General features: G+C 37.9%; 1 protein-coding gene across 1 annotated transcript in view; it reads left to right on the top strand.

The window, feature by feature from the left end:
* The window catches only part of dlgap3 (discs, large (Drosophila) homolog-associated protein 3), a 94,025-nt gene that overhangs the window by 38,229 nt on the left and 31,373 nt on the right, over positions 1-24,423 (top strand). The gene's annotated exons all lie outside the window — the stretch shown is intronic.

Genomic DNA, 24,423 nt, shown 5'->3' with positions numbered 1-24,423 from the left:
ATTTATTAATTTCTGTCTCTCTCTCTTTTTTTGTGATGTTTTCCAAGCACAACACAGTGAGAGACTAATGAGACTAATGAATGTAGGACAGCTTCTTTATCGTTACTCTAATGAAAAAAATAATCATTGTTATGTGCTTGTCACAAACTTAAAGAACAAAAAGTTCACAGTGTCAAATAACTTTCAAAGGGCATAATTACCAATAGCCTATACGCCTAATTGTTGTTATATAAAAATAAATTTACAAACAAATTACAAACAATACAACAAATACTATAGAGATACAAATTAAATGAACTTTTTCATAAACAATAGGTTTATTTACCATGTATACATTTATTTAACATAGTTTGTTGTTTTATTAACATTAATGACAAATAGGCTACGGCCCCTTTAAGAGCGAATCCATGGATACTGACACACATCCCAAATGTTTACGTCCACTTAAGCCATTAGCGACTGTATTTACGTGAGATACTCCACACGATGGGCATTTTGACAACTATGTGTGCATTTGACCATTCAGGCGCGAGGAGAACCGATCGCGTGCTGTCTGAGAGAACTGGGATCACGCGCAAGAAAGAGAGAGAGCGCACACGAGAGAGAGCGTGCACAAGAGAGCGCGCTTCTGGTCATTCAGCGTGATTCTGCCTATCCCTCCTTCACTAATCGATAACGAATTGTAATTGAAACCATGCCGTTCGCAATGTGTGTGTTGTCATCAATCATTTTGAAGTATTTCCACACTTCTGAGGCTGACATTGTTTCTGCTGCTGCCGCTGGAGTCTCTATGCACGGAAAGTTACGTCACGTGAGTTATCGGTCTTTGGTATGGGGGGGGGGGGTTTTACAAGTGGTAAGGAATGTCCAGTTTCATTCTAAAAGTTGTAACTTCCTGAGTCTCTCCATCAGTGTCCGACTCAATGTGAACAAAGTGAGGCTGAACACCGTCATCGTTTTAGCTACGTGAGATTCTCCAGCTTTATTGTTTTTGAGCAACCGAAAGCTCCGCCCTCTTCTGGAAAGCAGCCGGGAGCAGCAGCTCATTTGCATTTAAAGGGACACACAAAAACAGTGTGTTTTTGCTCACACCCAGATAGGCATGTGACGGTATCAAATTTTCATGTTGCGATTAATTGATGAAGCTTTTATCACGGTATACGGTATTATCACGATATTAAAATAAGTTGCAAAACAATTTTTGTCATAGTTTAACAGGTTTAAGAACTCTTTTTGTAATAAAACAAAAACAACTCTGACTGACATTTTCAAACAGATTAAAATGCAAAAGAAGGCTATAAAGAACAACAGAACACTTTACTCTATTTAATGCATTAACTATGATTGAGCAATAGCTACATTTGTTACAGAAAGTGTTATTTTTTGTTAATGTTAGTTTAGAAACACAACTGATCATTGCTAGTTTTATCTCAGGTCCATTAAATAAGTTATTTTGATTTTAGTAATGTTATTAAACAGTAACTAAGAAATTAACATTAATTAATAATAATTAATACTTTATAAGTATTTTTATTGTCAGTTTAGTGATAATGAATTAACATTTTAACTAATGAAGCTGTATTTTTTCAAAGTTTTACTGAACAATAACAAATAATCAGAACATTTCAAATCATTAGGGCATGTTGTAGTCCTGATTAAAACATAAAAATGTTTGAAAATAAATATCCTTTTAAATCTTTTTTAAGTATTCAGTATTTGGTGCTGTGATGAACAACACTGAGATTACAAAAAAAATGAATGGCTGTTTGAAGCATTTTAAAAACTTCACTGGCACAGTTACTTTGTTTGCACGGTTTCCGTGGTAACCGCTGCACGCTGCTGTTCCATCAGCGCCCTCTGCTGTCAGAGAGTGAATGCGCACTTTCATTCAGCTCATCTCCTTCTCAACTCGTTCTGCCATGTGCTTCTTGTGCACGTTGGGATTGTTTACATCTGAGCGCGTGTCCTTTTGACGCAGAATACAGCGGTGTTGTGCATTTTATACGACTGATGGGTAAAGTATTCTTAATTTCCTTATAAAAAATTAATAATTGGTAATAAATTATTATTTACGGTATTCTGAAGTGCCGACGATTACAATATCGTGCATATTCATTATCGCGATTTATCGCATTACCGAATATCGGCACAAGTCTACACCCAAATGAGCTGAAACTTCACAGAGACATTCTGGGGACACCAGAGACTTATATTACATCTTGTAAAAGGGGCATTATAGATCCCCTTTAAAACAATGAATATACTTCCATGTTGTTTGAATAAATCTATCCTACTGTGTTGATGGTCTGAGAAATGAAAGGATCATTCACACAATACTGTAGTATTACAGATAGGTCCTGCACTGATAACCTTCACATGCAGAGCAAGAGAGAAAGATTGCTTTGTCAATGTGTCTTCTAAAATAGAATTCAATACATCGATCACACCTTGGAAACTTGATACATGTCTGCAAGAGCAAAGGATTTATCTCGTCTGCATTTATAGATTAGTAATCTGGGTCTGGTGTAATGCTGATGTTTAGAATAATTATTTATCTGTAGCTCGTCAGCTCAATACAGCACTCTCTGTCCCATCGGTTGAGTTGCAGTGGTTCTCTTATCACAGAACGAACAGTGTGTATGTCTGCTAATTAGATCACTTTGAAAACACCCTGTTCATGATTATGTACAAATGCATGATGGGCTTTTACTCACATTCTCATTGGCATGGCCCCCTAAAAGCTGTTTATCCATGCATCTCTTGACCTTGGCTCTTCACACTGGACATCAGGGTTTAGGCTGCAAATGCTGTGGCCATATAAAAATGGCCTGTTGTTTGTCATAAAGCACACTAAACTGAAACTACAGTCTGTGAGGATAAGAAAGTGGCCTCCATCACCATCTTCTGTGCTTCACACAATGTGACAGATCTGACCTGCCAGATATTTGTTGTCCCCTGCTTGAAGACAACAGATTGATATAAACAAGAATGATTACAAGGATCATCTGTCAGTCTGGTCATTAGCCAACTGAACCAGTTGTCGCAATTTATTTTTATTTGGGTGGCATAACCGAGCCGCAGCTCTGGTAATTTGGCATGGCTGCCATAAAAGCAAATTACGGCGATTATTTTAATATAATTATTCTTTATTATACACTGCTGACATGTCTGTGCAATTTCTGTGCATGTTTCTTTGAGTGTATGGCAGAATTAAAGATCCCGGGATTTTGTAGCTTTAAGGCCACATATATCAGTACAATATCTGTATTAGACATTACTGGAGTTTTAAATCAATGTAAAAAAAAACAAAAAAAAAACATAAAAAAAACGATTTATTTATTTATTTTATTTAAGAGCTAATTTGTTTAGATTGGATATTAGCTAATATTAGATATTTAATTGTACATGCTAATTTTCTCATTTTTTATTACCTTTATTTTCATCTACACTCACTTAAAGTTTATTTAGAAACACTAAAGCAAAATAAATCATAATTAAATTATAATGTGAATTATAATTAAATTATAATGTGAAGCCTAAATTCACTTGTAGTAATTAAAACAATTAGTTTTAGTTCTATTATTATTATTATTATTATTATTATTATCATTATTATTATTAGTTTTAATTTTCATTTATACAAAATATATACATTTAATATTCTCCATTTATTGTTTAAATGCTTTTTATTTTCTTTCTTTCTCTTTCTTTCTTTCTTTCTCTTTCTTTCTTTCTTTCTTTCTTTCTTTCAATTAAAAATTAAGAATATTTATGAATTAAAAATAAAAATAATTATAGATTTTAATGAATCATTTAGATGATAGATTATAGTAAATAATTATAATAATAATCATATATTTTTCTTTTTTATTTTACTTTCTTTCATTTGTTCTTTCTTTATGAATTAATTATGAATTAAACATATTTAATAATTATAGATTATAATGAATAATTCAGATTATAGAAAATAATTATAATTATTTATTTTCCCTTTCTTTCTTTCTTTCTTTCTTTCTTTCTTTCTTTCTTTCTTTCTTTCTTTCTTTCTTTCTTTCTTTCTTTCTTTCATTGTGAATTTAAAAATACAAATAATTATAGATTATAATTATAGTAACTAATTATATGAATATTTTTTTCTTTTTTATTCTTTAAGAATAATTATGAATTAAAAATACAAATAATTATAGATTATAATTAATAATTTAGATTAAAGTACTAATTATATAGTATAATTATATAAATTAATTTATTTTTTATTATTTTTCTTTCTTTTATTTTTTTTCTTTAAAATAATAATTATGAATAAAAAAATATATAGATTATAATGAATAATTTAAATGATAGATTATAATAAATAATTATAGATTTTTTTTTTCTTTTTTATTATTTTTCTTTCTTTCTTTAAAATAAAAAAAATAATAATTATCAACTAAATCATTATATAGGCTTTTTTCATTTTACTTTTTTTTCTTTTTCTGTCTTTTTCTTTTTTTTCCCTTTCTTTTTCACTTTAAACATTCAACTTCCAACTGTGCCCATCAAACAATGTCATGTGGTCTTTAAAAACAAGCTTGTGAACCTCATCAGAGAGACCTCAGCACTGCAGGCCTGGGTTTCACTCCTGCGTGTTTGTGTGTTTTTGTTGCCATTCAGTTCAGAGAGATGAGAAGAAAGAGGCAGCAATTACCATTTGCCTGCCATTTGAACTCCTCTACTTCCAATGTAAATACGTCAGAAAACTCTGATTCAATACACAATTTTAATCTGACATTCAATGAGCATCTGTCTTGGTAGTTTTCTACCAACTTGACGATTGTACTTTAGCATGACTTCAAAGCCAAGCAGCTGCTTCCTGAGCAGAAAGGACGAACTCTTTGAGGCTGCTCAACAGGACGCAATCTTTAGCTGGCGAAAACCAATGTGAAATCATTATGAAAATGATCCCCGTTGTACATGAAATAACCTAGTTAATGGTGTAGCCTAGCAACACAGAGCTTTGGGTGTGCTCGCGAACATGTGTGCGGAAGAACATGCTTTCATGGGCTTCGGTGGCTTTGATGCCGTAAATCTGAATAGCATAAGATGGTCCGATTCCATCCCCCACCGTCACAGAGGTGACGTGGCTCGACGTCCTCCTATGAGCACAGCTAAACGAGTGTTTGCTCAGTAAAGCAGTCAGTAAAAAGAGCAGAAGGCTGTTTAAATCCCTCTCAACCCTCTGTTCCACTCACAGTGCTAATGGTGCACAGGCCCATAACGTGAATAATGAGCATAACATCCATTAACACACGAGCACCTGGGCTTATTGTACTCTCCTGGCTGGGTAACAGTGAGTGTGAGAGAGATAGAAAGGAAAAGAATGACTGAGAGGATGAAAGAGATCATGTGTGTATGAATATTCAACATATCTGCACCAAAGCACAAGCCTAGAACAGGCTAATAGATCAAAGAGGGTAAAACAGGCCTCTCACATGGTTGTGGGCACGTTAGACGTTAGTCTCGTCAAATCGCATTTCTTTGCAATTTTGAATCTTACTTTTTGCAGCTTTAGTGACTCATTTCTCTTTGTAGTCTCACTGAGGCTAAATGTTCATAAATATCAGCAGAAATGTGTGATTTATCTATTGTAGGTTTGATATCAGCCACACATCTCCATGCTGATAAGTGTGATATCTATCTCTTCTATTACCAATTCATGTTCCTGTTCCTAATCTTTCCACTGTGTTCTCCCTCCATTTTCCCTACGCCTAGTTTTTTGACCTTCCATTTTGTCCTTCAATGTCTCCGCTCTTCCAGTTTTTTCTTCGGCAGCCTTGTCTATTCTCTCTCCCGCCGCGGGTGAGGGACCGGAGGGGGTTGGGCGTGCTCTCTCTCTCACACCCTTTCCCCTCTTTTCTCTCTGTCTTTGTCTCTGTAGAAAAGAGGAATATGTTTGTAGGTGTATTAGATACAGTATTTTATAGAGTAAGGGACTGAATTAGTCATGTGAAATGGTGAGACGCTAGACTTCAGAGAAGCAGAAAAGTTCGCTTTTTTTCCATCACTTTGGTAGTCTGTCTGGAGAACGATTGATAAATTGCTTCATCCTCTCTCATATTGAGCTCTGGGCTGCCGATGACTTGAGGCGCTGAAAAATGGAGAGGAGGAGGGGAGCTGCTAAAAAGATGGATCAGTTCTTTGAAATTAAAAACATCTTTTTTCTCCTATTTTTAGATGTAAAAACCGGAGAGTTTGATGACGCGGTTTACTTTGCCTGTATTGAAAGAAAACTCAGTGTTTCAATAGTATAACCGTATATATAGTACAAAAAGGTGTTTGAACACTGATGTGTGTCCACAGTGTGTGAGAACAACCAGCCTATAATGGTTTCCATAAATCAAAAGCAGTCTCTTCAAATGAGCTGATTCAGGTCCCCCTACAATGACGTCGTTGTAGGCAGAAGTTCTGTCCTATCAGCATAGACACAGCCCTGATTGAGAAGCACAGAGTCCAGAAGCCGGACTGTTTTACCAAAGAGGGTCTTTTCAAAGCTGTTTTTTCAAAAAGGTTGATTCTTAAAGATGGGTCAGTACCAACACTTTGTGCGCAAACTTCAGATCCAGACAAAGTAAGTATAACACATCATATGTTGTGATTGTCTTTCTGAAAGAGCTTTATGGCATTGCTGCCAATTTAGCAATTTTGTCGCTAGATTTAACGACTTCCCCACTCCTTTTGAGAGTTTTTCAAAAGCTTAGTGACAAATCTATATTTAACTAATAGAGGTGGAATTGCCTGTATGATGTCATTTAGCAACTGCTTTTAGCTACTTTCAGCTGAAAGCAATTCGCAACACATTTTGATGGCATTCTGCACACCTAATATTACTAAAGCTTAGGGCTGTGACGGTAGGCATGACAACCGCCCCACCGCAGTGGTGAAGTTGTCACCGCGGTCGTGGAGTGGCACCGGCGGTAGTGTGACGTCATATATAATATATTTATATATCTCAGAGATCGTGTTAACTGAAAATTTTCCGTCTTTGATGGAATTTGTTTAGCAGTGACTGAAGAAATCTGCAGCCCGTCCGTCATTTTGATAGATTATGTAGTTTGTATGTAAGATTGTTGTAATTCCCACTCCTGTCCATTAGGTGGTGAGTGCGCTCCAGTGTAGTAGCAGAGCGCGAGTTCAGTCTCCAGAATAAAATGAAAACGATGCGCTTGGTTACACACAGACGAGCACCCAGTTTAAGTAACTTGTATAATGATAAAGTTACCTATGCGTGCTTAATTACGTTTTTTTTATTTTTCTTGCTGACTATAAGTTTATGGTCAACGAATGGCTTTTCTGAGGTATAATGTTAGGTGACATTGTTGGCAACACTGACTGAACTGATGTGATACAGATTACGGTAAGCTACTGTCTTTCAACATATTTTTTTTATTTTCATTCATGTTTATTTCGTTCTGTACAGTAGTAAAGAGGAAAGGATGATCGCATTGACTCACAATCCGTGACAAGAGTTCAAGATGAAAACTGAAAGTGACGCAGCTTGTCTTTGATCAACTTTCTTTTCATAGTATAAATAAATGCAGGCCTATGCCTATTTGCTTAAACTGTAAGTTCGTGAATAAAATGTCTTATTAAAATATAAAAATTAAAATGACGGGTAATATTGATTATGATGGATTTTTTTTACGATCCTGTGTTTCGCCGTCATTTTGATGGACAGGATCGTAAAAAAAATCCATCATAATCAAAAATCAAAATTATATATATATATATATATATATATATATATATATATATATATATATATATATATATATATATAAACCCCGCCCCCCCTTCGGACCCCACAACCGCAACACCGGCGGTTGTTGGTGATTTACTACCGCGGTAGTAAAAATTTGCCACCGTCACAGCCCTACTAAAGTTTCCTTGTTAAATATAAGGTTCAACACAACTACTGACAGTTTCAGACATTTTTAGTGCGTGACATTGTACTGTTTTGTTGTTGCCGGTATGCTGGACCATGAGTTCTTAAAGCTCTGCTCTCTTCTTGAAAGGGAGCCGGGAGCACCAACTGATTTGCATTTGAAGGGACTCACCCCCAAAAGTTTTAACATGCTATAAAAAAATGATTATTTTGAGTTAAAACTTCACATACACACTCTGGAGACATCAGAGGCTTATTCTACATCTTAAAAGATAAATAAAAAGGAGCATAATAGGCCCCCTTTAAAAGCTTTAATAATACACAGAAGAATTCATATACAGTAAGTGCTTATAAAATTATAAGCTTCACAATTATGCTTTTAAATTCTTCAAATGCCACTCATTTAAGTGATTCACCAGAACCTTGATTTTTGCTTTTTTATGCCACAAATGCAACACTGCCCATGTTCACACAGCAAAAATATGGTTTTCAGTCCTGTATTTTGTGTTCACACACAGTTCAGGTATTTACAGGAGTGTCAACCGCATTCTATAACCGAACGCACACCCGTACATTTTCAGGACTCACAACAGCCATCTTTGAAAACCCACGCTGTGTGAATGGAACCGGACTGTGTACAGTGTGAGACAGCCACTGCACAAATGTGTGTCTACACTGTGCTCTGTATTGTGTGTATTCATGTGTAGTTTCGCTTTTGGTAACTTACAGCAACAGAGATATTAGTTCTCCATATGTTCTCCCATCAGTTTTGTGCTGTATGCGTGACTCAAATGTCAGATATAAAATCTGATGTCAGATTGGAGGAATGTACTTGCGGCTCAATTGGACTCTTGACTTAAAAGTGATAAAACTTTTCAGTTTTATGGACGTCGCCATCTTTGATATTACCTTGGTCACTGTCACTACTGGTAAGAGAATACTGGCTTGACTCCTATAGCACATTCATACAGAAGGTATTCGAGACTCTACTGTCTAATTTTATGCCGAAAAGTAAGACTGGTTGCCTCTTGGGCTAACTTCTATTTAGTCATACTAGTTCTTAAGACACAGTCTTAACCCTTAAATGCATACCTCAGGTCTTTAGTGACCCGAGACGTCATTCACTACCCTCCTCCTCATTCATTTTTCAAAGTTAGACTTCAACCTTCTTGGTATCCCTCAATCAATTCATTATAAAGAATATAACAAGAAAAAAAAAATCATACAATTATAAAAGAATGCCTATTTTTGAATTCATTTTTTGTAAAAAATTGTATAGGGTCGCTAACGACCCGAGGTGTGTATCAGTGTATGTATGTTTTTTCTGCACAACATTAATTGAATCTTAGATGACGGAATAAGTGCAATTCACCTTTATTCCACAAGGTGGCAATGTCTGATGAACAATGCTGAAGTGACGACTCATTTAGATGGAAAACGAAATAATAACAAAAACATGAAATGGCTCAGCGACACAACACACAATCAACACAATCAAACATGACTGTAACTCTTACTGGATGGAACTGGTGAAGCTGTTAGCGATCAAAATATTGATTTTGAAGATGTTGAAAATTATATAGTTCTGAGTATATATTTGAGATCGCGAATGGGCTCATATTTGCGACCTCAAACATAAAACTTGCCTATTATTTGCTGAATTTACTGGAAAATGAGCTCTGATGAGGACAGTGATGATGGCATAAAACATCTGCTCAAACTGAGCCCTTTCAAGCTCCAAAAGGTAACAAAATATGATTTATTTTATTCTTCTCTAATATCAGAGGAGTTTTATATTATTGCGATAGGTAGAGATCCTTCCATGTTAGATATAGTTCCAGATCGATAAAGACCCTAATATGTAAGAATGATTGGCGAAACAGTCATGCATTTAAGGGTTAAAGGTGCTAAAGAGGATCTTTTCGTCGACTGAGAAACCAAAGACTGTTAGTGAGTTTTTGAAATGAGCGCATGCGTAAGAACAAACCCCCTCCTTCACAGCTCATTTCGAGGGAATGCCTCCCAAAACTCCTGCACGAGTATTGGAACACGAGTGTTTACCACCGGCATTCACTGTGTCGTGTTTTTTGGATTCATTATGTCGGACTCACCGCAGGTAACTCATAATCTGCAGTTGTTTCTCCTGTCTCCTGACAAAAACATTGCATGCGGCGCCTGTGGAGTGTGTCTTGCATGTCTCGCACGTCTCGCACAAGGAACGTCATGGCAGTGATTGACAAGCCAGAGGGCCAATCCGCGATGATCGCGTAAGCGATTGGCTGATGTTTTTAAGGCCCTACCTTGTGCACAGATGATGTATATTAATATTATTACTTTCAGTGCACCTAATAAATAGTCTTTTATCAGTTAGTAAAGACTAACTGTAATATTGCAAAAATGTGTAAAACAAAACATCCTCTTTAGCACCTTTTAACATAATGGCTATGATTATGCAACTGGCCTCTGTATTGAACTTGGAATATTCCTCTAAATCCTACATCCTGATTGATTTCTGAAACTGTGTTGCTATCAAGAAAGGTCATGGTCATGTGATTCAAGTCCTTTATCTCTTTGTGTTTTTATTTTGATTGTTCACAATTGTACTGACTTCAGGAATGATTCCTGGATCTTCCTGAGAAGGACAGGATCTCAAAGCCTCTTCTTCTCAGGAGCAGCCAGCTTCACCTGTAGAAAGGGAGACGCAGGAGACTGCCCTCAGGGTGTGAATTCTCATTTATCTGTTAGTGTCCATCTCTCAATGCTGGAAGTGAAGGATAGAGCAGGCCGGGGAAGGGATATGAGGCAAGAGCTTATCTCTTTGAGAGAGAGGGATTTAGAGAGAAATCATATCAAAACCCTTCACCTGTGAGGAGTATATGCGTGTAATGGTCTGGCTTGGTCCACACACAGTGTACAAGTACATTTGGATTTCTGTGTGCACAGAACTGAGGAATTCTGTCATTTACTCACTGTCGATCCAAACTTTTTTTTTTCTATGTACACTGTAAAATGTGCTACAATTGCCACCTTAAGGAGCTATTTCTACCTGATCTAACCTGTAGATTTTGTTTTGTTGGTGCTACCCAATTTATTAAGGTTGATTCATTGATGTTAAAGAAGACCTAAGCACAAAGTCACTCCAAATTAAGTTATTCTCTATATCTGTTTCCGAACTCCCTGAAACGCCTCGATTGTAGTTGTGAGTTTTCTTCTGGGAACGTACACTTCACAATATTCCTCATTTAAAAATTTACCACCCAAGGTATACGCAAAATAAAGGGGTCAAGGGCTTGGCTGGTTGCGTTAGTAGTGTGTTGTTGCCATGTCCATAAAAAATGCTCAAAGCGGTTGACCAATCACAACACACTGGCCCAGCTGACCAATCAGAGCATGTTGCTCTTTTTCAGAAGGGGCTTCATAGAAATAGGAGCGTTTCCCATACAACGACATAACTTGCTACTTATAGTACGATGCATTGTTGAAGAAATCAACTAGCTACAATTTTTCCCGAAATCTGTTGCAAATTTGTTGTTCAACCACGTTGGTTAATGATGTCATTCATTCATTCATTCATTCATTTGAGATTGAATTAATGCCATATTTTTTGCTAAAATTACAGACATGGCATCTGAGGACTAATTCTCCTTTTTCTTAGTTATTTTGCTTTATTTCCAGATTTAACCATAAGCTTATTCTTACATACTAGAGCACGTACACATATGCACACTCTTCAAAAATGGCTCATTAAATCTCTTTACAAAATAAACGATGTAAATGAAATCCACATGTCATACAAAACAAGAAACTATGCTTCTAGGTTGAAAGCTGTCATTCCAACCACACAACTTTGTGATGCTGTTTGCATATGTTAGTTTGAATTATGGTTTCTGCAAACACCGACTCGTTGAACTACAGTATGCTAATAACAACAGAACTTGCGATCATAGTTGGCTAACTACGCTTTTGGAAAACACAACCCAGAGTGTTACTGACAGACTGGGAAGAGAGATGGTGCAATAATGTGAAAATAATGTGCTTTTTTAACATTCAAGCATGAAAACCTATTCTAGTAGCCTGACTTCGTCATACTCATATTCTAGGCAGAATGTGAGTCTGACACTGCTCCATTGCACTTGAATTATGGGGCGTGTCTTAACCGAACCAGTAAAAAACAACAACTCTGCACTCAATTGGATAGACCTACAACCAATCAGAGCAATGCAGTAAGTGACGTATGTTGAACTTGTACTTAAACTTTTGCCGAATCCCGTTGGAAGGATGGCAAACACATCTTTCCCATCGACAAATGCCTTGATTGTGGATCTTTGTTCGTCTTTTAAAATTAATGCGCTGTCGATTTCTTTTATTACAGACGTGATAGCGGAATCTAAACATCTTACTTCTCCAGCTGCAGTCATTGTTGGTGAAAACCAATTCAACCCAGCAAGCGCTCTTTGATGACGTGGGTGGTTACGTAACCGCAGATAGCCTGTCCATCATCGATTAAAGCCCGCCCTGGCAATTTGATTGGCTCGGCCTTCTGGGAGCTGAGCATAATTACTCCACAATGGATCGAGTCCAGACCGAAAAAATGTTGTGGGCTATTCTTATACTATTCTTGTAGATCCCAAAAACAAAATCAAGACTTTATAAAAGTGTGTAATTGTCACGATCACAGTCTGTTCCTGTTCACTCCGGACTCCATTTCCCATAATCCTCCCTGTCAATCACATGCACTCACTCCACCAATCACCTGTTGCCACATACAGTCATGCACACTCCACACTAATCACTTCACCCAGCTGCAGATCATTACCAGGACTATAAAGGACTTCCACACACACCACCTCACTGCGAAGTATTGTTAACTGTTGTTGCAATTCCGAGCATTCCCCTGTGTTTTCTGTCTGCCTGTTTTGCTGTTACCGGTCCTGCTTGTTCCCTGTTTATTGACCCGTTGCTGCCTGTCCTGACCCCTGCTTTGTATACCGACCTGTGAGTGATATCTGCCAGTCCCGACCTCTGCCTGTACCTGGATTGCGATTCTGTCTACCCTCTGCTGTACCTGCTTGCTCCTGATTGACCCTGCCTGTACGACCACGCTTACATTTAATAAAACGCTGCACTTGGATCCCCTGCCTGAGTCTCCATTCACAACAGAATACTTCGCCAAACCCGGATCCAGCAGCTTTTCCGAGCGTGTCCAGTCTCAACATGGACCCAGCGGTGCGATTGGTCAGCCTTCGCCAAGGTACCCGTACCCTTGAGGTGCACATTCAGAACTTTTTAGATATCGCTCATTTGTCTGATCTGCCGGACTGTGCCCTCATTGACTTTTTTTGTTATGGGTTAAACGAACCACTAAAGAACAATTTAATCACCAACGGTCCCCGAGAATCGTTCGGTGAATTTCTGGACTTTGCCCTGTTAACAGTTGGTTCACGTTTTACCGTGGGTGTCGCGGAGGATTCCAACACCACGGTGAATCCCGTAATAGCAGCCACGCCCGAGAACACGCACAAAATGGCAGCCGCAACAACAACTCACTTCCTCCCAGATCTTCCAGAGTCAAGTCACGCCTCCGCTGATCGCCCAGAGCCACGTCACGTCTCTGGATCTGTCCAAGGGCACAGAGGACTACGTTCTAGTGTGGTTGATCCTCCACTGACTTCAGCTCGAGCAGCTGGCATTCCGAAGCCTCAGCCAGCCGCTTCGCTCTCAAGCCAGCCGACCGCTTCGCACTCAAATCAGCCGGCCGCTTCGCTCTCAAGCCCGGTGGCCGCTTCGCACTCAAGCCCGGTGGCCGCCTCGCACTCAAGCCCGCCGGCCGCCTCGCACTCAAGCCAGCCGGCCGCCTCGCACGCAAGTTCGCCGGTTGCAACGCTCTCAAGTTCGCCGGTTGCAACGCTCTCAAGTTCGCCGGTTGAAACGCTCTCAAGTTCGCCGGTTGCAACGCTCTCAAGTTCGCCGGTTGCAACGCTCTCAAGTTCGCCGGTTGCAACGCTCACAAGTTCGCCGGTTGCAACGCTCTGAAGTTCGCCGGTTGCAACGCTCTGAAGTTCGCCGGTCGCAACGCTCTCAAGTTCGCCGGTCGCTATGGACTCAGGCGCCCTGGACGCGATGGACAAAAGGGCTGCTTTGCCAGTGCCCACGGGCAAGATGGCCGCCCCTGCGGTACGAAAGGATGCAGGGGGCGTTCCAGCCACTGAGTCCGCTCCAGAACCCGATCCAACCAGTGAACCGTCGCCTCACCCTCAGAAGAGGAGGAGGAGGAGGAAGAAGGCGTCCTCCTGTCCTCAAGACACAAACGCCCTTCAAGAGGCCTCTGTGGGCCTGGAGACCATTCCAGAGGTCTCTCCTGCTCCGCCCAAGTGCCTTGCCCTGCCGGCGCCACCTGTGCTTCTTGCCCTGCCGGCGCCACCCGTGCTTCTTGCCCTGCCGGCGCCACCCGAGCTCCTCGCCCTGCCGGCGCCACCCGAGCTCCTCGCCCTGCCGGCGCCACCCGAGCTCCTCGCCCTGCCGGCGCCACCCGAGCTCCTCGCCCTGCCGGCGCCACCCGAGCTCCTCGCTCTGCCGGCGCCACCCGACCACTTTGCTCTGCCACCGTCATCCAAGCTCCTTGCCCATCAACCCGCTACGTACTCTGTTGATTTCCCCAAGAACTTTTTGGGGGGGGGGCAGTATACCTAGGGGTGGGGAGCTTGTGGGTGGGGACCCTGCCTCGTCACTGCCGTCATCGGCCTTCGAACTGTTATGGCCATTTATGGACTCTGACCCATCGTGGTCATTTACAGACTCTGACCTGCCGTGGCTGACCAAGCCACCTGACCTGCCGTGGCTGCCCGAACCACCTGACCTGCCGTGGCTGCCTGAGCCACCTGACCCATCGTGGTTGCCCGAGCCACCTGACCTGCCGTGGCTTCCTGACCCACCTGACCTGCCGTGGCTGCCTGAGCCACCTGACCTGCTGTGGTTGCCCGAACCACCTGACCCGCCATGGCTTCCTGACACTCCTGACCCGCCATGGCTACCCGTGGCACCTGACCCACCGTGGCTGCCTGAATTCCTGGGGCTGCATTGGAGACCCTGTTCCATCTGCCTACATCTCCAATGCACCCACCCCCCCTCCCTAGCTGTTCCTTTTACGCCGCGAGGACGCGCCTTCCGGGAGGGGCGTTATGTCACGATCACAGTCTGTTCCTGTTCACTCCAGACTCCATTTCCCATAATCCTCCCTGTCAATCACATGCACTCACTCCACCAATCACCTGTTGCCACATACAGTCATGCACACTCCACACTAATCACTTCACCCAGCTGCAGATCATTACCAGGACTATAAAGGACTTCCACACACACCACCTCACTGCGAAGTATTGTTAACTGTTGTTGCAATTCCGAGCATTCCCCTGTGTTTTCTGTCTGCCTGTTTTGCTGTTACCGGTCCTGCTTGTTCCCTGTTTATTGACCCGTTGCTGCCTGTCCTGACCCCTGCTTTGTATACCGACCTGTGAGTGATATCTGCCAGTCCCGACCTCTGCCTGTACCTGGATTGCGATTCTGTCTACCCTCTGCTGTACCTGCTTGCTCCTGATTGACCCTGCCTGTACGACCACGCTTACATTTAATAAAACGCTGCACTTGGATCCCCTGCCTGAGTCTCCATTCACAACAGTAATAAGTCCTGTTTAAATAATATTTCTGAATAAAATCTTGAATAAAATTCAATGTTACCACATGCTGCATATATTTAGAAAACACAAAAGTAGAAAGAAATTAACATAGAAAGTAATTTCTTAAAATTACTTAAAATGAAAATAAATGACTAAAAATTAAATAAAATGAATTAATATAAAGTTATTTTATGGTGTTTTTTTATAATCATGGAGCTCGTCAGATGCCAACCCAGATCCTCATTCATTGTCATTAAATAGAAAACAGTGGTCAGTACATTTCACCTTTTATGTTCTACATAAAAAAGTAATACCGGTTTAGAACAACACTAGGGTGAGTAAATGATGATGATTTTAATTTGAAGGTTAAGTATCCCTTTTAGCATAAATTGTTCTCAAAACACTGCAATGTTTCCACCCTAAATAACACTTGCTCGTCAATTACTGCAGCATAACTGCAGTCTGAACTTGGAAATCAGCACACACTAATACCATTGCATGGCAAAGGCAACTGGAATGTCGGCCAGAATATATTCATCATCCGCCATCCCTCGTCATTCCCTTTCTATCTTTGTGGTGCTTCTTTGCATTTTTCATTAGCTTGCTCTGTAAAGACCGACTATCTTTGACTAGAACTGGGTTACAAAAGCATGTTCTGAAAAAAAAATCTCATTCAAAATGTATGTAAAAGCTTGCAGTCCTTATACAACTATAACAGGAAGGGAATATACATGCATTTCTAAAGGAGAGAGCCATGAAATGCAGCCATGCATTTATTTATTAAACCCAAGGGCTGAAGTAACATTTCACTGTAACTAATCACCGATTGAATTGATGTCTTATGATAATTTCTCACATCGTCAACGTATACAGTGTAATGCATCATAATTTCCATCAGACTGAAAAGATGCGTATCCCTTCATCCATAAATTCAATAATTCATCCAATTGTGCTTGTGAAAAGCATATCAAAATTAAATCAAAAATTATTTATAAAGCACAATAAAAACAACAGTAGTTGACAACTGCAATATTTCCATGCAAAAAATCATTGTTTTTCAATATTTAATCAATATTTATTTATATGGCACTGGGGTTTAAGGATGCTTTTGCTGTTTAAAAAAATAAAATGAATAAAATCTCCAGGGCAAAAAAAATGACCATTGCAATGTTTCCCTCTCATTTTCTTCTCTCCTCTGCTGTTTTACAGGCCTAAAGTAAATCCAATTTTCTCCTATCTGCTCTGCAATGTTCTCACATCCGTAATGACAACCTCCGAGTCCAATTACAGAAAATTAACGAAGCCCTGTTGAACAATTCTAAATATTTAACGAGAGAGATCTCTACATGCTCCTAGCGATGAATGCTGCCATTGCTGGGAGCAGATGTGCATAAGGTTATGTGAGAATAAGATAACATTCTGGAAAAGGACGTATCTGCTCTTTTGTATCAACGTGCTTGATGGAGCAATAGTCGCCGGCAGAAAAAAAGACACAATGGCCAGAGCTATTAGAGGACAGTGTATGCATTCTTAGCTAGCTGTGTGGAAGTCTCACATAACTAGCATTGTCTCCGCATTGAAAGAGTTCAATTTAAATGACATTCACCAACACAGATGGCAGAGTTTGGAATCTCCACACGTATTTGTATTAAAGACCTGTACCAATGTGCTGTCGCCTGATATTATTGTTATTATTCTCATCATTATTGACCCGTAACTGTATTTTGGCTTAGTAGGATTGCTCTCTGGTTGCTTAATACTCAAGCCAGACAGCAAAATCAGTCCTTTATTTCTGGCCTGGCAGAACCCATAAATTAATGCTACAACTGACCACATGAGTAATAATAGACTAATATTTGCCCACTGGACGACACAAAACTAAAGATTTTATATTTTCAGTTATTCCTGCTTTCATATAAGTCTTTAAGCTTTAGCCTCAGATGAGCACCTGATGCATATTGTGCTCGAAAATGGTAAGGGATGGTGGAAATTGTAATTAGAGTTTGTGAAAGATATTAAAAATTTTATGTGAGACACTTTATTTAAATGGTTCACTTTAGATATTCTATAAGTAACTTCACAACTACATGCCAACTAACTCTCATTAGAGTATTAGTAGACTGTCAGCTTAATATCTGCTAACACTTTATTTTGATGCTCCACCAACAGACTATAAGTAACTTTACAACTACATGTCAACTTATTCTACTAACACAAACCCTAACACCTAACCTAACAGTCTACTACAGTCTACTAATACTCTAATGAGAGTTAGTTAACATGTAGTTGACAAGATACTTATAGATATTTAATAATTTGCGTATTCTGTTTTATGTGTGCATGTGTGTATTATGTCTTTGATATTGCCTATTAGTTTTGGATGGACAAAAAGTTTTACATATATTTTTAGGGAAACATCGATATTATAATTTGGCCAATACTAATTAGCCAATAGTTATTTTAATTGTTGTTAAGTTATTGCCGATAACCAATAAATAGCTGATAATACAACTCTATTATTTTGAATAAATAAATGAAAAAAGTAAGATACTAAAAACTAAAATTTAGTCATCAAAACATTATGATGTACAGTATAAAAAATGGATATTAATTTTGAGATTTGCTAAAGATTACATTTAACAGTGTTAAATTATGGTTTTTAAAGATTAATTTTAAGTGAGCATATCATGGAACAAAAACACGAAGAATGGAACAGCCACATATTTTAGACAAGAACTGACCAAGAGCAACTGAAACACAAGGTGTATAAATAGGGTGAATTCGGGACGATTGGGACACTTTTCCCAGTCATTTCAATGGCAAAAAGTGTCCCAATCAACCTGAATTCACCCCACTATAAACAAACAAAAGAAACTGGATGAAGGTAAACATAATCAAACTGTAACGCGTCGGGGCTCAGGCAGGGATCCATTTGCAAGCTTTATTTAAAGTAAGCGTGGTCGTACAGGCAGGGTCAAAGCAGGGGCAACAGGAACAGCAAGGGCTAGGCAGAATCGTGGTCAGGATACAGGCAGTAGATAAGGGCAGGCAGATATCGTTCACAGTCCAGATAACAATAAACAGTCCAAAGGCAGAAGGCAGAGAATCATAAACCGGAAACAGGCAGGATCAATAACAGACTGGCAGACTGGATACGAACGCTCAGAATTGCTACACTGGGTAAACAAGACCTCGCAATGAGGTAGTGAGTGAGGGAGTCTTAAATAGTCCAGAGAAGTGCTAAGCTGTATGTGGCAACAGGTGATTGGTGTGGAGTGTGCATGTGCCTGGAAAGGAGGATTATGGGAAATGGAGTCTGGAATGAACAGGAACGTGACACAAACAATCAATTAGAAACCATGGAAACAAACTAGTGGCAGGAAAAAGGGAACAATGGAAACAGGCACTAAATACAGGAAAACAGGAACACACCAACTAAAAGTCCATAAAAAACAAAACTCAAACTCACATCCCCTAACAACATTTAAGTTCTGAGTAATATTAAACTACATGGACTAAAGGGATAGGATTATGTTAGGTTTTGGGTTAGCTGCATGTAATTATGCATAGTTTATATATTTATTACTATAGTAACTACATTTAACGTGTAACAAGAACACTTTAAAATATATAGGGTTACTGAAAAATCTCTAGTAATGGGCGATGAAAATTCTTTCAGCCTTTAAGTTTTTAGCTTTTAGTATGAATATTTTAGCCTTAAAGTAATGATGAATAATCTGGTGTGTTCCAAAACAATGACAAAATTTGCATTTACGAGATATAAGCATTACAGTCTCTCACTTTGGCTAAAATGGATCACAGATTTTCATGACATCACATTGGACTCATCAAATCTACTGTCCAATCAAATGCTCTCTAGAATCTAAAGCGTCCCAACCCCTACATTACACTCTAAAAAAATGCTGGGTTAAAAACAAACCCAGCAATTGGGTTGTTTTAACCCAGCGGTAGGGTTAAATGTTTGCTCAACCTGCTGGGTAATTTTATTTAACTCAACTATTGTTTAAAAATGACTGTATTGCTTAATTAAAATTAACCCAAAGTATGTTGGAAATGAACATTTATTAATGTTCAATGAATAATTATTAAATAATAAACATTTATTAAATTGCTTATTAATAAATGTATATTAATAAACTATTAAACTATTAAATTTATATTAATAAAATATTAAAGCTTATTAATAAACATTCACCTTTTGTCTATTATTGTTGTCTCTAATTGCATCTGGTTTTTAATTTCCCAACTATTTTGGGTTCATTTTAAGCTAGCCATATAGCAATTTTTAAACAATAGTTGGTTTAAATAAAACTACCCAGCAGGTTGGGCAAACATTTAACCCAACCGCTGGGTGAAAAAACAACCCAATTGCTGGGTTTGTCCATTTTCAACCCAACTTGGGTTGTTTTTAACCCAGCATTTTTTAGAGTGTATAAATAGATGCTGAAACTGCGGCTAAACTCGGTCACTTGTTCACAAATGTACTATTCTCTACATGTTGAATGGCACATAGTGCACTATTATAGGGGATAGGGAACAGTTAAGACAGTGTACACTCTAAAAAATGCTGGGTTAAAAACAACCCAAGTTGGGTTGAAAATGAATTGGGTTGTTTTAACCCAGCGGTTGGGTTAAATGTTTGCCCAACCTGCTGAGTAGTTTTATTTAAACCAACTATTGTTTAAAAATTGCTATATGGCTAGCTTAAAATGAACCCAAAATAGTTGGGAAATTAAAAACCAGATGCAATTAGAGACAACAATAATAGACAAAAGGTGAATGTTTATTGATAAGCTTTAATATTTTATTAATATAAATGTAATAGTTTAATAGTTTATTAATATACATTTATTAATAAGCAATTTAATAAATGTTTATTGTTTAATAAATATTCATTGAACATTAATAAATGTTCCTTTCCAACATACTTTGGGTTAATTTTAATTAAGCAATACAGTAATTTTTAAACAATAGTTGAGTTAAACAAAACTACCCAGCAGGTTTGGCAAACATTTAACCCTACCACTGGGTTAAAACAACCCAATTGCTTTTTTAGAGTGTAAATATGCGTTCCATTGAGGCGAATGATGTCTGATTTTGCGTAAGTGTCATGCGCAAGTCTGCTCTGGTCCAGAGACACGTCAGCACAAGGCGGATCATATGCACGAGTCGGTGCACCACAAAAGGTATCGGACCCATTTGAATTCTGCACAGAATGTTATATTTTAATGTGATATGGAGGATATTAGGAGGAGAAACGGTTAGAAATTCATAGGAAACTGAAGCTTTACCGAGCTTAACTGTTCTGGCCAAACTGTGATATAAACGAAACGCTGTTGGCTCTTTTAAAAAAGAGTAGGGGCTGTTCGATATGTCCCACCCCGTCTTCCTGTTTCAGTTGAAATTACGTCAACACGCTGAATAATGCTGGATGTTCCAAGGCACTTCAGTGGGCCTTTAAGCCTTTAAAGCTAAATTAGTTCTAGTACACTGGCCTGTAATGGTGGGACATGTGGCTGTTAAAGGGTGTTTGTTTGTGTTTATATGTGAATGGAAAGCTTTTTGATTGCTCCATATGGCTGGCCTTTGCTTGTATATTGGCAAGACTGTACCATAAGGCTGTAAGCCTAAATAGCGAGACAGAGAGACACATAAAGATAGACAGAGAAACAAATAAAGAGACTTATACTGGCTTTCAAGCAGCTGGCGATGAAACAGACAGACAGGCAGCCTCATAAACGAGTGAAAGAAGTAGGTCAGAAGCAAGAGAGAGAGTGTGTCTAGAGAGACTCTGAGCTGGTGAGGAGAGGGAGAATGGCAATGATAGGATGGGTTTCATGCCCACTTTTGTTTTCATCTCCATTTTCATCTCGGGTTCAGGGAGGAGAAGGTGTGATGATGCCACGGGAGGCAAACGGAGACCAGCTGGCACCTGAAGTGGTGCTGAGTGACATTGATTGACAGAAGCCTCTACTAAATTACGGGGAACACCAGACTCTGTGTTATTCATGCTGTGAGATGTGACAGCACCATGCAACTTGATGTACATTGTGAACGTTTGTTCTTTCAGTCTTCACACACACACGCACACACACGCACACACCATGTTTCCATGTTTCATGGGGACTTTCCATAGACATAATGATTTTTATACTGTACTAACTGTATATTCTATCCTCTAACCCTAAACCTACCCATCACAGAAAACTTTCTGCAGTTTTACATTTCCCCCCAAATAAAACACTTAGTATGATTTATAAGCTGTTTTCCTCATGGGGAACAAAAAATGTCACCACAAGGACAAGGATTTCAGAAATTGCCATCTCTGTGGGGACATTTTGTCCTCATTACGTAGGGTTTACCGGGACCACACACACACACCTGCTTCAGAAACCCTTTGAAATCAACAAGACTTATATGTGATATATTTATAGCATTATCCATCATGAAGTATATGTACAAATATTCTTGTTACATGACTTCTACTGTAATTCTTGAACAATCAACTTAGTAAGGTGGCAAATATGTCTAAATCAGGCTTATTATAGTATAAAACTTTGAATTTTAGTGTTTTAGGATGGCCAAAGTTGTGAAAAATATTATTTAAAAATGTTTAAAAACAAAACATTCTCAGTACTATCTATAATCTATAACGTTAATGTAATGGCATTTTAATGTTTAATGCAGGTTGTAAAGATAAAAACTTATAAAATTATACAATAGAATATATAAAAATTATTCATTATTTTTGTGTTTGTTTTCCCAGTTATGTTTTTTATTAAATTGAATTAAACTGAATAGAATTTTTACTTTAGTTTTCATTGACACATAATGGAGCATTTTAGCTTTAGTTATGGCATTCACTGAAGGCCAAAATAAATGAGTAGAAACAATGTGAAAAATACAATACCACAATCACAAACATTTCTTAAAGGAACCCATGAAATGATCAAGTAGGTAATTTACTCTAGTTTTTACAAAGGTCGTGTGAGAAAAACAAAGACGTGTTGGGATTGAAATCACAAAGCATGTCTCTAAAGTACACATTTTATTCGACATTCTCAGGGGAAAATAATGACCTCTCACGCCAGTGTACAGCATTCGATATTTAACAAGAAGAGTAAGCACTGTTCTGCTATTTTCAGCTCAGAGATCATGACACAAAGGATCAAGCTAGATGTGCAAATTTATCTCATTAAAAGTAACAGGCTAATCTCCATCTAATGATCACCTCAACATCTGTCAGCAATAGCTCGCGTTTGGAAACGCCACCTGCTTCAAAGACCATATGAATGGCAACCACCTGACAAGCACAAGCCATTTCCATTTCACTCTTCTTCCTTTCAGGCTTTTTGCCCATTTTATCTTTGAGATCACTAAATGGGCACAGATTGTATTGTAAAATAATAAGCAGATTTATCAGTAATGAACATGAACTATTAAAGGTTGAATTAGCAGAGATGCATGGCCTGCTCTGCCAAATGAACAGATTTTGAGAGATAGTGGCACAATGACTCAATCCAACAAAGAAGCTAGAGGGAATCAAATGAAAATAAAGAGTCATTTTTGCAGAGCGTTTGCCTACCCTCACTCATGTGTGTTCAGGGTCAATGGCAGCGCTGCTACGCTAGACGGATCGGAGTGTGCTTGTTCTGCATTGTCAGCTGCCTGGTTGTAATTGTTATTGGAATACAAAACAGCACATCCCTGAAAAGGAAAATGATATCATTTGTTACAACATTAACCATTTCTTGGTAGGTTGTTCTCAAAATGTGTTGATTTTCCAAGCTTGGATTTTTAAAAGTAGTTTATTTGTCTCCCATAAAAACTCATAGTTAATATTTATTAACGTTTTGACGTTATACCAATCATAAATGACAGCGTTACTCTTTATATTTTTTAATTCTCAAATGAAGAAAGGATTGGAACACCTGTGACAACTGTTCATAAGATTTTTTATTTATTTATTTTTTTTTTAGATGGTTTCAATATAATCTCAAAACATATAATGCTGATTAGATTAAAACCAATAAAGAGTAGCATTTAATCTTTTTTACTCAAACATCAAACTTTTATACAAACATTAAACAATATAATACCAATAACCTGCTGAAAATGAACAAAATAAAAATAATTGAAATTGAAGGGTAATTAATATATTGTTCAGCTAAAGAGAATGACCTGAAGCATATATATGCTTTTTCCAAATTCATCAAAATACATTTTTTATCAATTATAATATAATTTATTTATTTTAGTTTATATTATTTTGTTAATATTATTTTGTATTGTCACATTATTTTATATATTGTATTAAATATTGTTTTCCTGTTTTGCATTAATGCTAAACTCAGAAAATCTAAATGATTAATAAACAAATAAATTAATAATTTTAAATGCCATTAAAATTGTGTACCAGATAAATGGGACAAGGGCTTTTTCAGGTACATGACTATTTTATTTTATTTTATTTTATTTTATTTTATTTTATTTTATTTTATTTTATTTTATTTTATTTTATTTTATTTTATTTTATTTTATTTTATTTTATTTTATTTTATTTTATTTTATTTTATTTTATTTTAAAAAGTACAAAATAATATAGTCATATCATTATATTAAATAAGGTAAAATGGTTTTAATTTAATTTAATTTAAAAAAAGTAAAAAATAATATAGAGTCATATCATTATATTAAATAAGGTAAAATGGTTTAAGTTTTAAGATAATGCCTTTTATATGGAGTTTCTCCACTTCATTTGAAATCTTTTTTATGTCTGAAAAGTCAAATAACATGTTGGTAACCATA

Source organism: Chanodichthys erythropterus, chromosome 15 (genome assembly GCF_024489055.1).
Source record: "Chanodichthys erythropterus isolate Z2021 chromosome 15, ASM2448905v1, whole genome shotgun sequence".
NCBI classification, from domain to species: Eukaryota; Metazoa; Chordata; class Actinopteri; order Cypriniformes; family Xenocyprididae; genus Chanodichthys; species Chanodichthys erythropterus.
Note: the sequence above shows the minus strand (reverse complement) of the source record. Positions and strands in the feature narration are given on the sequence as shown.